Genomic DNA, 13,968 nt, shown 5'->3' on the forward strand with positions numbered 1-13,968 from the left:
ACTGTATGGAAGGAAGGCAATGATTGATTATGTGTGTGTGGATGAAAGGATGCGAAGATGTGTAATGGATGCAAGAGCTTATAGAGGTTGAGGGAGTGGACTTTCTGACCACTACTTGGTGATGGCCAGAATCACGATCCAAATAAGATGGAGTAATAGAAGAAGGGAAGGACGGGAAGAAGGAGTATTTTGCAAGGAGAAGGGAAAGGTTACAAGAGGATGAGAAAAGAGCAGAATATAAGAGAGAAGTGGAGGAACAATTGGGCAAATATGAATTGGAGCAGATGGGGGACATGGAAGGTGTGTGCAGGATATTCACTGAAGAAATATGTGCAGTATGTGATGTGGTGTGTGGGATGAAGAGAAGACGGAGGGGGGTGCAAGGAACAGCGTGATGGAATGAAGAGGTGAAACAGGCTGTGGCACAAAAGAAGAAAGCATACAATGAATGGATGAGAAATAGGGGCATGGAAGAAGTTGAGAGGCGGAAGAGAGAGTTACATGTAGAAAGAAAGAGAGAGGTAAAAAGATTAGTAAGAGAGAGTAAAAAGAGAGTGGATGAGGAATTTGGAAGGAATTTGAGTGTAAAGTGAAGGGACTGTAAGAAAATGTTCTGGAAAGAGGTGAAAAGAGTAAGACAGGGTGGAAGTGAAGTTAGCAGAGGAGTGAAAGATACAAATGGTAAATTACTAGTGGAGAAGGGAGAAAAAGTGAGCAGATGGAGAGAAAACTTTAAGGAATTGTTGAACATGGAGGATGGAAGTGATGCGAGTATAAGTGGCTAGGGAATGGCTGGGAGAAGGAGGGAGGTGAGAAGACAGGAAGAAATCAGTAGGATAGAAGTTGTGGAAGCAATGAAGAAAGTTAAATTGGGGAAAGCCCAAGGAATTGATGAAGTGTGTGGTGAAATGTTGAATCATGGGGGAGAGATAGTAGTAGAATGGATGTGAAAGATGTGCAGATTGGCCTGGGAGGTAGGTAGAGTTCCGGAGGATTGGAAGTCAGATATAATTATTCCCTTGTACAAAGGAAAAGGGGAAAAAGAAGTGTGTGGCAATCATAGGGGCATTTGTCTTCTTAGTATAATAGGAAAAGTGTATGGTAGGATATGTATTGACAGAGTTAGGGAAATAACAGAGGAATTAGTTGCAGAAGAACAGGGCGGCTTTAGGAAGAGAAGAGGTTGTATAGATCAGATATTCATTCTTAGATCTTTAGTGGAAAAGTTTCTTGAGAAGGGAAAGAAGTTGTATGCTGGTTTCATGGATTTGGAGAAAGCATATGACAGGGTGGATAGACAAGGATTGTGGAAAGTATTAAGAATGTATGGAGTAGATGGGAAGTTGTTGAATGCTGTGAAGAGTATGTATGATGGTGCTAAGGCTGCAGTGCGTGTGGATGGTGAACTGAGTGAATTTTTCTCTTTGAAGGCTGGGTTGAAACAGGGATGTGTCATGTCTCCATGGTTGTTCAGTCTGTACATGGATGGGGTAATAAAAGAGGTACAAGGTAGAGTAGTGGATGTTGGAGTGGCCCTGGTGAGAGAGGGTAGTGTTTGGAAACTCCCTGCACTGTTGTTTGCAGATGATACTGTGTTGTTGAGTGAAGACGAAGGGGAGCTGCAAGGCTTTGTGGATGAGTTTGGGAGAGTGTGTAAGAAATGGTATCTAAAGGTGAATGTAGGAAAGAGTAAAGTGATGGTCTTTGAGAGAGGTGAAGTCAGTGAATGTACAGCGAGGTTGGATGGTGAGGAATTGGCAAATGTGAGTATGTCTAAGTACTTGGGTAGTGTGATGAGTAAGGATGGAGGTGTGGAGGGTGAAGTGCTTGAAAGGGTACAGCAGGGAAGAAAGGTTGCTGGTTCCTTGAAAGCAGTGATAAGAAACAGGGAAGTGAGCATGGAAGTGAAAAAGTGACAGTATTGTGATACTAACTCTAACGTGTGGAAGCGAAGCTTGGACCTTCTTGGAAGGGCACAAGTCAAGAGTGAGAGCAGTGGAAATGAGTTATTTAAGAGGAGCCTGTGGAGTCCCATGGAGAGACAGGCTGACAAATGAGGATTTAAAAGGAGCGTTGTGATGTGGATGTGATAGGAAGCTTTAGGAGGAATACACTGAGGTGGTTTGGCCATGTGGAGAGGATGGAGAGTGAAAGACTGATGAAGAGAGTGTATGTGAAAGAGGTGGAGGGTGTGAGAGGGAGGGGGAGGCCGAGGATGAGATGGAGGGATGGGGTGGAGAGGTATATGAGAGAGGAAGGTGTGAGTTGGGAGCAGGGCAGTGAAATGGCGGGGGACAGGGCTACGTGGAAGCGGTTTGTTTGTGGCCATCCCGAATGGGATTGAGGCATCTGGCAATAGATAGATAGATAGTATCTTCATATGAGTCAAGCTCTGTACCAGGTTAGACTAAATGGTGTTCTAATATAAAAAAGAAGAAGTTTTAAATAAGACTTGTTCAAACAGAAAAGATAACAAAGTAGCGCAAAAATGCGCACAATCGGCTGATCATTTGTTAATCTTCAACTGCACCAGAGAATGTACAGTAAAGTCCCATTATTCGGCATCTATGGGACTGGAATGATGCCGAGATATTGGATTTGCCGAATAATCAAAAACCTATCCACTCAGTACCTTAAATATTTTACTACTTATGGTATTAAATAACAACTGTGTTTGGAGAGAGTACTGTGTACTGTACAATACTGCAATTCATACAGTACTGTACCTGAATCTGAAATATATATATAAATTAGTGAACATATACAAGTGTAATGACACAGTAGGCATACAAGTCAGATAACACTTCCTGGATGGCCGAAATGATACGGAAAATTTCCTACCAGCTCATTACATCACTTGTATTGGTGAACTCATCACTACTAAATATGTTTGGAGTGAGTGCTGTATACAGTACTTTTTCCAAACACAAAATAAAATACTCGGAAAATTGCATAAAATAGAGTGAAGGAATATGAATTTGTAAGGTCTTTCTGATGAAAGTTAAACATACATTTAGCACTCAGTATTATGTTTGTTTGTTTGTTTTGTTGTTGTTGTTTATATGTGAAAGGGAGAATATTGATGCAAACAGTAATGTATTCCATTAACCCTTTCATAACCTCCAGCATTGAACAACCCTTTACAGTACCGATGTCAGTGATGTCGAGTTAGTGAGCTATGAAAAAACTGTGAACAATTATGGGAAGGGAATGAAGGTCACTGGTATGTTTACACTACTCTACAATACGATTCCAAGCAGTCAGAGGGTCGGTTAATCTCAGATGTTTTCGGCCATTTGGTAAGTGCACCGTAACTTTGTAACTTCTCACGTGAATCATAGCATGTGTTTAGGAAGCTAAATAACACAATGTTAGGTGCGCAAGACGATTATCTTCACATCTTTAAGAAGATGGAAGAAATTTAATCCCTCTCTGAGTACGTAGAGTAAGTTTCTTCCATTCATCTGCAATCAATTTGTTTTTCTTAAAGATGTGAAGATAATCGTCTGGTGCGCCTAGCAATGTGTTATTTAGCTTCCTAAACCCATGCTATGATTCGCTATGAGTCACGGAAAAATTGATAAAGTTACCGGGCATACACCAAATGGGCGAAAACATCGATGAGATTTACCGACCACCTGACTGCTTGGAATCGTAGCGTGGAGTCGTGTAAACATACCAGTGACCTTCGTTCCCTCCCCATAATTGTTCAGTTTTCTTTATAGCTCACACTAACTTGACATCACTGACATTGATACTGTAAAGGGTTGTTCAGTGCCGGAGGTTATTAAGGGGTTAATGGGATATACTACTATTTGCATCAATACTCTCTCTTTCACATTAAACAAAAATGAACAAAAGAATGAGCGCTAAATGTACGTTTAACTTTCATCAGAGAGACCTTAGCAATTCATATTCCTCCAGTTTATTTTTAAGTATCTTTCTGACTTTAGGTTAGGTTAGGTTTGGTTTAATTATTATGTACAGTTAAACTCGGTTAGGTTAGATTTAGTTAAACAGGACAGTCCCTTCCACAATTATGCTGAGGAATAAAAATACTAGAGCTGTCACAGCCATACAGCTAAAAACAATGGGGAAACTGATTTAACAAGCACCATTTATTTATGGGTAATACATTACAGTATCAGTGGTTCATGGGCTACGCAATTACCGGTAAATGTCACTTTAAGGAAGGCGTCAAGAATGAATGAATTTCAAGAATTAGCGAGGGGGCTTGGAACATAACCCTCGCTAATTTGGAGGGGGTGGTTACTGTACTGTATGATTCTGTGCAATATTGTAATCAGTACTATACCTGAATCTGAAAAAATATAGAAATTAATGAACATTCATTCATTGCCAGACGCCATGTATCCCAAACGGGGTGGCCAAGGCTTAGAGTTAATTGTTTTACAGGGAGGGGCACTAATCCTCCTCCAACCCCACTTGACACGTAGGGAGAACGTTATGCCAACAGCATCTGGTGTTCCCAGGCGGTCACCCATCCAAGTACTAACCACACCCAACGTTGCTTTACTTCGCTGATTCGGACAGGAAGCGGTGTACTCAACGTAGTATGGCCGTTGGCATACAGAAGTGTAATGAAACATTAGGCCTACAAGTCACAGATAACACTTCCTGGACTGGTGAGATGATTCCGGACATCTGCCGAACAATCAAAGGTTTTCGTAAATGGGACTATTTCTCAAAACTGCCGAAATGTCAGATCTACTGAATAATCAGCTGCTGAATAATAGGACTTTATTTGTGCTTTTAGTACTGCAGGATGACCACCTACTTTAGTAAAGCAAATTTGGAAAAGAAAGAGATAAAGGTAGAAAGCAGGATGATGATTTCTACCAAGAACTGGTTGAAATGGAGACTCATGAGAAACTGGTGGAACGAGTACACAGACTAGAGATGGCTTGCCAGAATGAGATTGATGAAATTAAGAAACAGATGCACTTGCAAAAGGAAGAGATAGAAAAATTGGGAAAGGAAGTCAGCAAGAAAAACACAACCATAGATGAGTTAACAGTAGAAGTGGGTACACTTAGGAGGAAAATTAGTGAAATGGCAAGTACAGTAGTCAACCATGAGACTATTATGGAAGAGTTCAAAAATGATACAGAGACAATTAGGCAAGTAAGCAGTCTGATAGACCAGAGCAGTGATATTGAGGAGATGATAACACAGGTGAATGAAGCTGTGCAAAGCTACAAGCATGACGTGGAAACCACTTATGCTGAAATGGTGAAAGTAAAGAAAGACTTAGAAACAAGGGTGGAAGAAAAAAGCATTAAAAAGGAAATGAAAAGAATAATCCAAAACAATCCTAAGTTAGTCAGAGATTCAGTAGATATCAACAAATCTATAGTAATCACTGGTATAGAAGAGGAAGAAGTAAAAAATAAGATCTCAAGAGACAAAAAGGAGATGGCAAATGTAATGAGCATATTGAAAGAAGCATTAGAGGAAATCTATAGTAAAGATATAGAGGCACACAAAAGGTTAGGGAAATACAAGAGAAACAAGTCAAGACCCCTAAAGGTAACCTTCCAGAGTGTAAACACCGTGGAGGAAATACTGAAGAATGCAAAGAATCTTATGGAAAAAGATTCATTCATTCATTCATTCATTCATTGCCAGACGCCATGTATCCCAGACGGGGTGGCCAAGGGCTTAGAGTTAATTGTTTTACAGGGAGGGGCACTAATCCTCCACCAACCCCACTTGACATGTAGGGAGAAGCCAGCAATGGAAGAAGATGAGTTCAGAAATGTATGGATAAAAAGATACCTAACACAAGAGGAACTGGAATTACTGAAAGAGAACAGGGAGGAAGCAAAAACAAAAAATGAGGGAAGATCAGAGGAGGAGAAGAATACATTTTTTTACAAAGTAATTGGATTGCAGGTACGAAAGTGGTACATAAACAGCAGGGAATAAAAAGGAGGAAGGTAGTAGAACCAAGTCATGACAGGTATATAAACAAGATGATTAAGTTGATGTACTCAAATGTGGATGGAATGGTATCTAAATTATTAGAGATGAATGATTATGTCAGAGAAAATGAACTACATATAATATGCCTAACTGAAACAAAATTAACACCAAGGATATCAAATGACATCCTAAACTTAGAGGAATATAATATATGGAGAAGAGATAGGAACTTAAAAAAAGGAGGAGGAATTATAATATTAACTAAGAAAAATCTAAAAGTCAAAGAACTAGAACTAGATATACCCTCACAAGTAGAACTGATTGCAGTAGAGATCAAAACATCTGAAGGGAAAGTAATTGTAGCCAATATGTACATGCCACCCAGATCAAACACATGGGAAAGAGACGAATATGAGGACCTGGCAGAGAGTACAATTCAGAGTTTAAGAGCATTACTACATAAAATAGAAGAGAAATTGGAATGAATTATACTAACTGGAGATTTTAATACAAATATAAATTGGAATACTCTAGATATAATAAGCCGAGAAAGCTTTTGGGACCAAAAGCTCCTAGATCTCGTGTAAGAGTTTTTCCTAACGCAACATGTAAGGGAAAGCACCAGAAAATGAGGACTTGATGTACCCTCAATGCTAGATCTCATATTTACTAGGCAAGAAAATGATATTGACAATTTAATATATCACCCTGCATTCGGCAAAAGTGATCATGCAGTACTAAATTGCAACTTCAGGATTGCATATGACATAGTTAACAGCAATGAAAGTTACAAAAAGAGCCTAAACTATAAAAAGGGAAAGTATCATGAACTAAAGAAGTACTTCTTAGAAATTGATTGGGAAAAGAAGCTTAGAGGACAAGATTTAAATGCTATATATAAAAAATTCTGTGAACTTTATGAAATAGGAGTCCAGAAGTACATCCCACTGCACAAAGAAGCAGAAAAGAAAAGAAAGAAATGGTTCAATACAGAATATAAAAAATCAAAAGAAAAAAGAGATTTGTTGTGGAATAGTTACAGAAGACACAATAGTGAAGGGGCATATAATAATTACAAACAGGCAAGAAACGATTATACAAGAATAAGGAGGGAAGCCCAAAAACAGTTTGAGGATATCATAAATAAAAGTAGTGATCAACCGAAGCTATTTTACAGCTACATCAGAAGCAAAACCTAAAAGTAAAAGATAAAATACAATCCATTACGGACGAGGGAATCACCTATACATAAGAGAAGGATATTTGTGAAGCACTAAACAAGAATTTCCAATCAGTTTTTAGAGAGGAAAAAAATTTTGAGAGGGATTATGTGGAATATGCATGCCCTCACATACTACCAGATATACAAACATCAGAAAAAGTAATACAGGAGGAGCTAAGTAAATTAGACAAAGGAAAAGCAAATGGTCCTGATGAAGTTCATGTTGTGTGCTACGTGAATGTTCAAAGGAGTTAAGTAAACCATTATTTTTAATTTTCAAGAAATCTTTGAGTCAAGGTAAACTACCTGATATTTGGAAGAAAGCAAACATTGTTCCTTTATTCAAGAAAGGGAACAGACAAAATCCACTCAATTACCGACCAGTATCACTAACCAGTGTTGTAAGCAAGGTATTTGAAAAGCTTATAAAAAAAGCTTGGGTAAATCATCTAGAAGAACACAGTATGATAACAGAAAGACAGTTTGGTTTCAGAAAAGGAAAATCATGTTACTAATCTGTTGAGCTACTATGACAGAGTAACAGACACATTACAGGAAAGAGAAGGATGGGTGGACAGTATCCGTTTAGATTTCAAGAAAGCATTTGACACAGTACCACACCAAAGACTTTTACGGAAACTGTACCATCAAGGAGTAATTCGAGGCAAACTGTATTGTTGGATTCAAGATTTTCTCATAAATAGAGAAATGAGAACAGTACTAAGGGGAAATTACACATCATGGAAAGATGTGACTAGCAGAGTTCCACAGGGCTCAGTGCTGGCACCAATCATGTTTTTAGTGTATATAAATAATATAGACAGTAACACTGGAAATGAAAGCCATCTAAATATGTTTGCTGATGATGCAAAAATACAAAGGAGAATTACTAACACAGACTCTTGTAAAGAGCTACAAGAAGAATTAAATTAACTTCATGAATGGAGTAATACATGGCACGTGGAGTTCAATGTGGACTAGTGTCATGGAATCAAATTTGGTAAAAGTGGAAAAAGATCTGATTGGGATTATACATTAGGAAATAAAACCCTACACACATCAGAAAGAGAGAAGGACCTAGGTGTGATTATCAATAATAGACTATCTCCGGCTGACCACATCAGTGAGAAGGTACAGAACGTGTATACACTGCCTGGAAATATGAGAATAGCGTTCACATACATACAGTAAATGAAGACATGCTAAGAAAGATAATAACATCTGTCATCAGACCAACCCTGGAGTATGCATCAGTAGTCTGGAGTCCTCATCTCAAAAAACACATAGACAAGATTGAAAAAGTTCAAAGGGCCGCTACATGATGGGTACCAAGCTTAAGGGATCTAAGCTACAAAGAGAAACTAAATAAACTAAATCTACCAACACTGCAGGAGAGAAGAAAAAGAGGTGACATGATTATGCTATATAAATGCATATCAGGGAAGGAGAAAATAGACATAAATGATTACTTAACGTATGGGGAGGCATCAGCAAGAGGACACTGCAAAAAACTGCATAAGAAGAGAGGTGATAAAGACGTAAGGAAATTTAGTTTCCCAGATAGAGCAATTGATCAGTAAATCCACTACCGAATGAAATAATGTGCGCCAAAACAATTCACAAATTTAAGGATATGTACGATAAATATGGTTTAAGACACGGGACAGTACGAGCGTGACTCATTCCTGTAAAGATACAATTAGGTAAGAACAGTTAGGTAAGAACACACACATAGGCATACATTCATGGGTGAAGGAAGAAGTACGCAGATCTACAGCAAGTGAGTGGATGATGGTTACCACCACCATGTGTGCATGCACAATATAGCCTGTGTTTACAGTCACTGGAAGTACTAAGGTGTGTATGTGGTATGTGTGTGTGTGTGTATTTACCTATTTGTATTAATCTATTTGTAGTACAGGTATACAGGAATTGAGCAATGCTCGTGTTGTCCTGTCTCCATTTCCGCATTTATCTATTCTACCTTTACACGCATGAATGTTTTTCTCCTGCATAGCCTTTTCGTCTAAGTCGTTCCAAATACTTATGTATTTACCTAATATACCTATTTGTGATACACACGAAATGTGCTATGCTCGTGGGTTCCCGTCGCTGTTTCTCAATAAGTCAAATTTAACTTTAAAGTCGTTTAAGTGTTTAGAAAGCAGTGATAAGAAACAGGGAAGTGAGCATGGAAGTGAAAAAGTTACTATATGACAGTATTGTGATACCAACTCTAACGTATGGAAGTGAAGCTTGGACGTTGTTGGAAGGACACAAGTCAAGAGTGAGAGCAGTGGAAATGAGTTATTTAAGGGGAGCCTGTGAAGTCACATGGAGAGACAGGCTGACGAATGAGGATATAAAGGAGTGTTGTGGTGTGGATGTGGATGTGATAGGAAGCATTATGAGGAACACACTGAGGTGGTTTGGCCATGTTGAGAGGATGGAGGGTGAAAGACTGATGAAGAGAGTGTATGTGAGTGAGGTGGAGAGGGGAAGAGGGAGGGGGAGGCCGAGGATGAGACGGAGGGATGGGGTGGAGAGGTATATGAGAGAGGGGGGTGTGAGTTGGGAGCAGGGCAGAGAAATGGCGGGGGACAGGACGACTTGGAGGTGATTTGTTTGTGGCCACCCCAAAGGGGATTGAGGCGTCTGGCAATAGATAGATAGAAGTTTTTAGACTGGACGATCTCTTTGTTCAGGCTGTTCCATAAGTCTTTACTCCTGTAAGGAAATCTATATTTCTTGATATCCTTCAAGCAGCTTGACTTTTTCAATTTTATTCTGTGTCCTCTTGTTGCTCTCTTATCCCATAAAAACAGATCTTCTTTGTCAATTTTATCTACTCCCACCATGGTTCTGAATACTGCAATCATGTCTCCCCTCTTTCTCCTTTCCTCTAAAGAAGGCAAATCCAGCTTTTCCAGCCTCTCTCTATATGACAAATCTGCCAGACTGGGGACCATCTTGGTTGCTGTTCTTTGTATTCTCTCAATCTTGTTTATATCTTTCTTTTTGTGTGGGGACCACACTACCGCTTCATATTCTAACCTGGGGCGGATCATGGCCACCATCAATTTTTTCATCATCTCCTCATCCATATAATGAAATGCTACTCTTATGTTAGTCAAGAGTTTATAAGTCTCTCCAACTATCTTGTTAATGTGCTTTTCTGGTGACAAACTATCTTGGACCAGCACTCCCAAATCTTTCTCTTCTCTCATTTTTGTGATTAATTCATTACCCAATGAATAATTCTGTGATGACCTCCTGGTACTTTTACCCATTTCCAATATTTTACATTTCTTTAGATTAAATTTCATTTACCACGTCCGGCTCCAATTATGTATCCTATCGAGATCCTCCTGCAGCATTTTACAATCCTCCTCAACCTCTACCTTTCTCAAGATCTTTATATCATCAGCAGACTTGCATAACTGTTCACTCCATGTACCACATCATTTACGTAAATCAGGAACATTACTGGCGCCAACACCGAGCCTTGAGGGACTCCATTTGTTACTTCCCTCCATCCAGATATCCTGTCCTTTATTACTGTCCTTATTTGTCTTTCTCTCAAAAAGTCTCTCATCCATTCCAGGAGTTTCCCCTTCAGTCCTATATATTCTAGTTTCCACATTAGTCTCTTATGAGGTACCTTGTCAAAGGCCTTCTCTAAGTCTAAGTACACACAGTACACCCAACCATCTCTCTCCTGTACCACATCAATCGCTCTTGAGTAAAAGCTCAACAAGTTGGAAACACATGACCTTCCACTTCTGAATCCAAACTGACATTCAGCCAAAATATTCATGTCTTCTAGATATTTTATCCATCTGTCTTTCAGGATTCTCTCATACAATTTTGCGACCATTCTGGTTAGAGACACTGATCTATAATTCAGGGGTTCTTCCCTGTTTCCTCCCTTATAAATTGGTACCACATTTGCCCTCTTCCATTCTTGTGACACTTTCCCCTCTTCCAGAGAACACATGATTAAACTATGAATTTTATCTGCCAGTTGTTCTCTGCGTTCCTTCAGTACCCAATTAGAAATTCCATCAGGTCCTGGGGCTTTCCTTACATCTTGAGTTTCCAGTAATTTATACACTTCCTGTACCTCCACTTTTATATCTTTTATCACCGGTTACAAGAGGATGAGAAAAAGGCAGAGTATAAGAGAGAAGTGGAGGAATGATTGGGCAAATATGAATGGGAGCAGATGGGAGACGTGGAAGGTGTGTGTAAGATATTTACAGAAGAAATATGTGCAGCATGTGATGTGGTGTGTGGAAGGAAGAGAAGACGGAGGGGGGTGCAAGGAACAGCGTGGTGGACTGAAGAGGTGAAACTGGCTGTGGCATAAAAGAAGAAAGCATACAATGAATGGATGAGAAATAGGGGCGTGGAAGAAGTTGAGAGGCGGAAGAGAGAGTTATATATGGAAAGAAAGAAAGAGGTGAAAAGATTAGTAAGAGAGAGTAAGAAGAGAGTGGATGAGGAATTTAGAAGGAATTTGAGTGTAAAATGGAGGGACTGTAAGAAAATGTTCTGGAGAGAAGTGAAAAGAGTAAGACAGGGTGGAAGTGAAGTTAGCAGGGGAGTGAAAGATAAAAATGGTAGATTACTAGTGGAGAAGGGAGAAAAAGTGAGCAGATGGAGAGAACACTTTAAGGAATTGTTGAACGTAGAGGATGGAAGTAATGCGAGTATAAGTGGCTGGGGAATGGCTGGGAGAAGGAGGGAGGTGAGAAGACAGGAAGAAATCAGTAGGATAGAAGTTGTGGAAGCAATGAAGAAAGTTAAATCGGGGAAAGCCCCAAGAATTGATGGAGTGTGTGGTGAAATGCTGAAGCACGGGGGAGAGATAATAGTAGAATGGATGTGGAAGATGTGCAGATTGGCCTGGGAGGAAGGTAGAGTCCCGGAGGATTGGAAGTCAGGTATGAGTATTCCCTTGTACAAAGGAAAAGGGGAAAAAGAAGTGTGTGGTAATCATAGGGGCATTTGTCTTCCTAGTATAATAGGAAAAGTGTATGGTAGGATACTTATAGACAGAGTTAGAGAAAGAACAGAGAAATTAGTTGGAGAAGAACAGGGAGGCTTTAGGAAGGGAAGAGGTTGTGTAGATCAGATATTCATTCTTAGATCTTTAGTGGAAAAGTTTCTAGAGAAGGGAAAAAAGTTGTATGCGGCTTTCATGGATTTGGAGAAAGCATATGACAGGGTGGATAGACAAGGATTGTGGAAAGTGTTAGGAATATATGGAGTAGATAGGAAGTTGTTGAATGCTGTGAAGAGTATGTACGATGGTGTGAAGGCTGCAGTGCGTGTGGATGGTGAACTAAGTGAATTTTTCTCTTTGAAAGTTGGTTTGAAACAGGGATGTGTCATGTCTCCATGGTTGTTCAATCTGTACATGGATGGGGTAATAAAAGAGGTACATGGTAGGGTAGTGGATGTTGGAGTGGCCCTGGTGAGAGAGGATAGTGTTTGGAAACTCCCTGTACTGTTGTTTGCAGATGATACTGTGTTGTTGAGTGAAGACGAAGGTGAGCTGCAAGGCTTGGTGGATGAGTTTGAGAGAGTATGTAAGAAATGGAACGTAAAGGTGAATGTAGGGAAGAGTAAAGTGATGGTCTTTGAGAGAGGTGAAGTTAGTGAATGTACAGCGAGGTTTGGATGGTGAGGAATTGGAAAATGTGAGCACTTTTAAGTATTTGGGTAGTGTGATGAGTAAGGATGGAGGTTTGGAGGGTGAAGTGCTTGAAAGGGTGCAGCAGGGAAGAAAGGTTGCTGGTTCTTTGAAAGCAGTGATAAGAAACAGGGAAGTGAGCATGGAAGTGAAAAAGTTACTATATGACAGTATTGTGATACCAACTCTAACGTACGGAAGTGAAGCTTGGACATTGTTGGAAGGACACAAGTCAAGAGTGAGAGCAGTGGAAATGAGCTATTTAAGAGGAGCCTGTGGAGTCACGTGGAGAGACAGGCTGACGAATGAGGATATAAAGGAGCGTTGTGGTGTGGATGTGGATGTGATAGGAAGTGTTATGAGGAACACACTGAGGTGGTTTGGCCATGTGGAGAGGATGGAGGGTGAAAGACTGACGAAGAGAGTGTATGTGAGTGAGGTGGAGGGGGGAAGAGGGAGGGGGAGGCTGAGGATGAGATGGAGGGATGGGGTGGAGAGGTATATGAGAGAGGGGGGTGTGAGTTGGGAGCAGGGCAGAGAAATGGCGGGGGACAGGGCGACTTGGAGGCGATTTGTTTGTGGCCACCCCAAAGGGGATTGAGGCGTCTGGCAATAGATAGACAGACATTTCTAATCACTCCCTCCCTTTCCAAAAACTCTTTTTCATTAGTTAAAACCAATTGGAAACATTTGTTCATTATTTCTGCTTGTACTGTCAAAGACGAGGGAGAGTGGCCATGTGCAGTTTGCCACAAGGGCGTGGGAAGTAATTCCATCTTGTGCGGTGTGTGTGATAAATGGGTGCATAAGAGATGTAGTGGTATCAGAGGTAGACTGCGAGATAATGCTGATTTTATGTGTACGGCGTGCCGGGGTGAGCAGGTGGAGATCGTCAGACGTGAAAGGATTGAACTTGCTGGTGAATCTCTTGAGTGTGTGGAAGAGTTTTGTTATTTAGGAGACATGTTGTGTGCTGGAGGTGGGGCTGGAGCTAGCTCTGTGGCTAGGGTGAGAAGTGGTTGGAAGAAGTTCAGGGAGCTCTTGCCTCTCCTGACATTGAGGGGGCTCTCACTACGTGCTAAGGGGTCTTTGTATGCAGCGT

General features: G+C 40.3%; 1 protein-coding gene and 1 pseudogene across 1 annotated transcript in view; one reads left to right on the plus strand and one right to left on the minus strand.

Moving 5' to 3' along the window:
• LOC145394930 (putative polypeptide N-acetylgalactosaminyltransferase 9) overlaps nt 1–13,968 on the plus strand; it is a 329,055-nt gene that overhangs the window by 229,664 nt on the left and 85,423 nt on the right. The window lies entirely within an intron of this gene.
• On the minus strand, nt 4,469–4,588 carry LOC145395141 (5S ribosomal RNA; annotated as a pseudogene).

Source organism: Coenobita brevimanus, chromosome 29 (genome assembly GCF_032717465.1).
Source record: "Coenobita brevimanus isolate Jiangsu-jjx chromosome 29, ASM3271746v2, whole genome shotgun sequence".
Classification (NCBI taxonomy): Eukaryota; Metazoa; Arthropoda; class Malacostraca; order Decapoda; family Coenobitidae; genus Coenobita; species Coenobita brevimanus.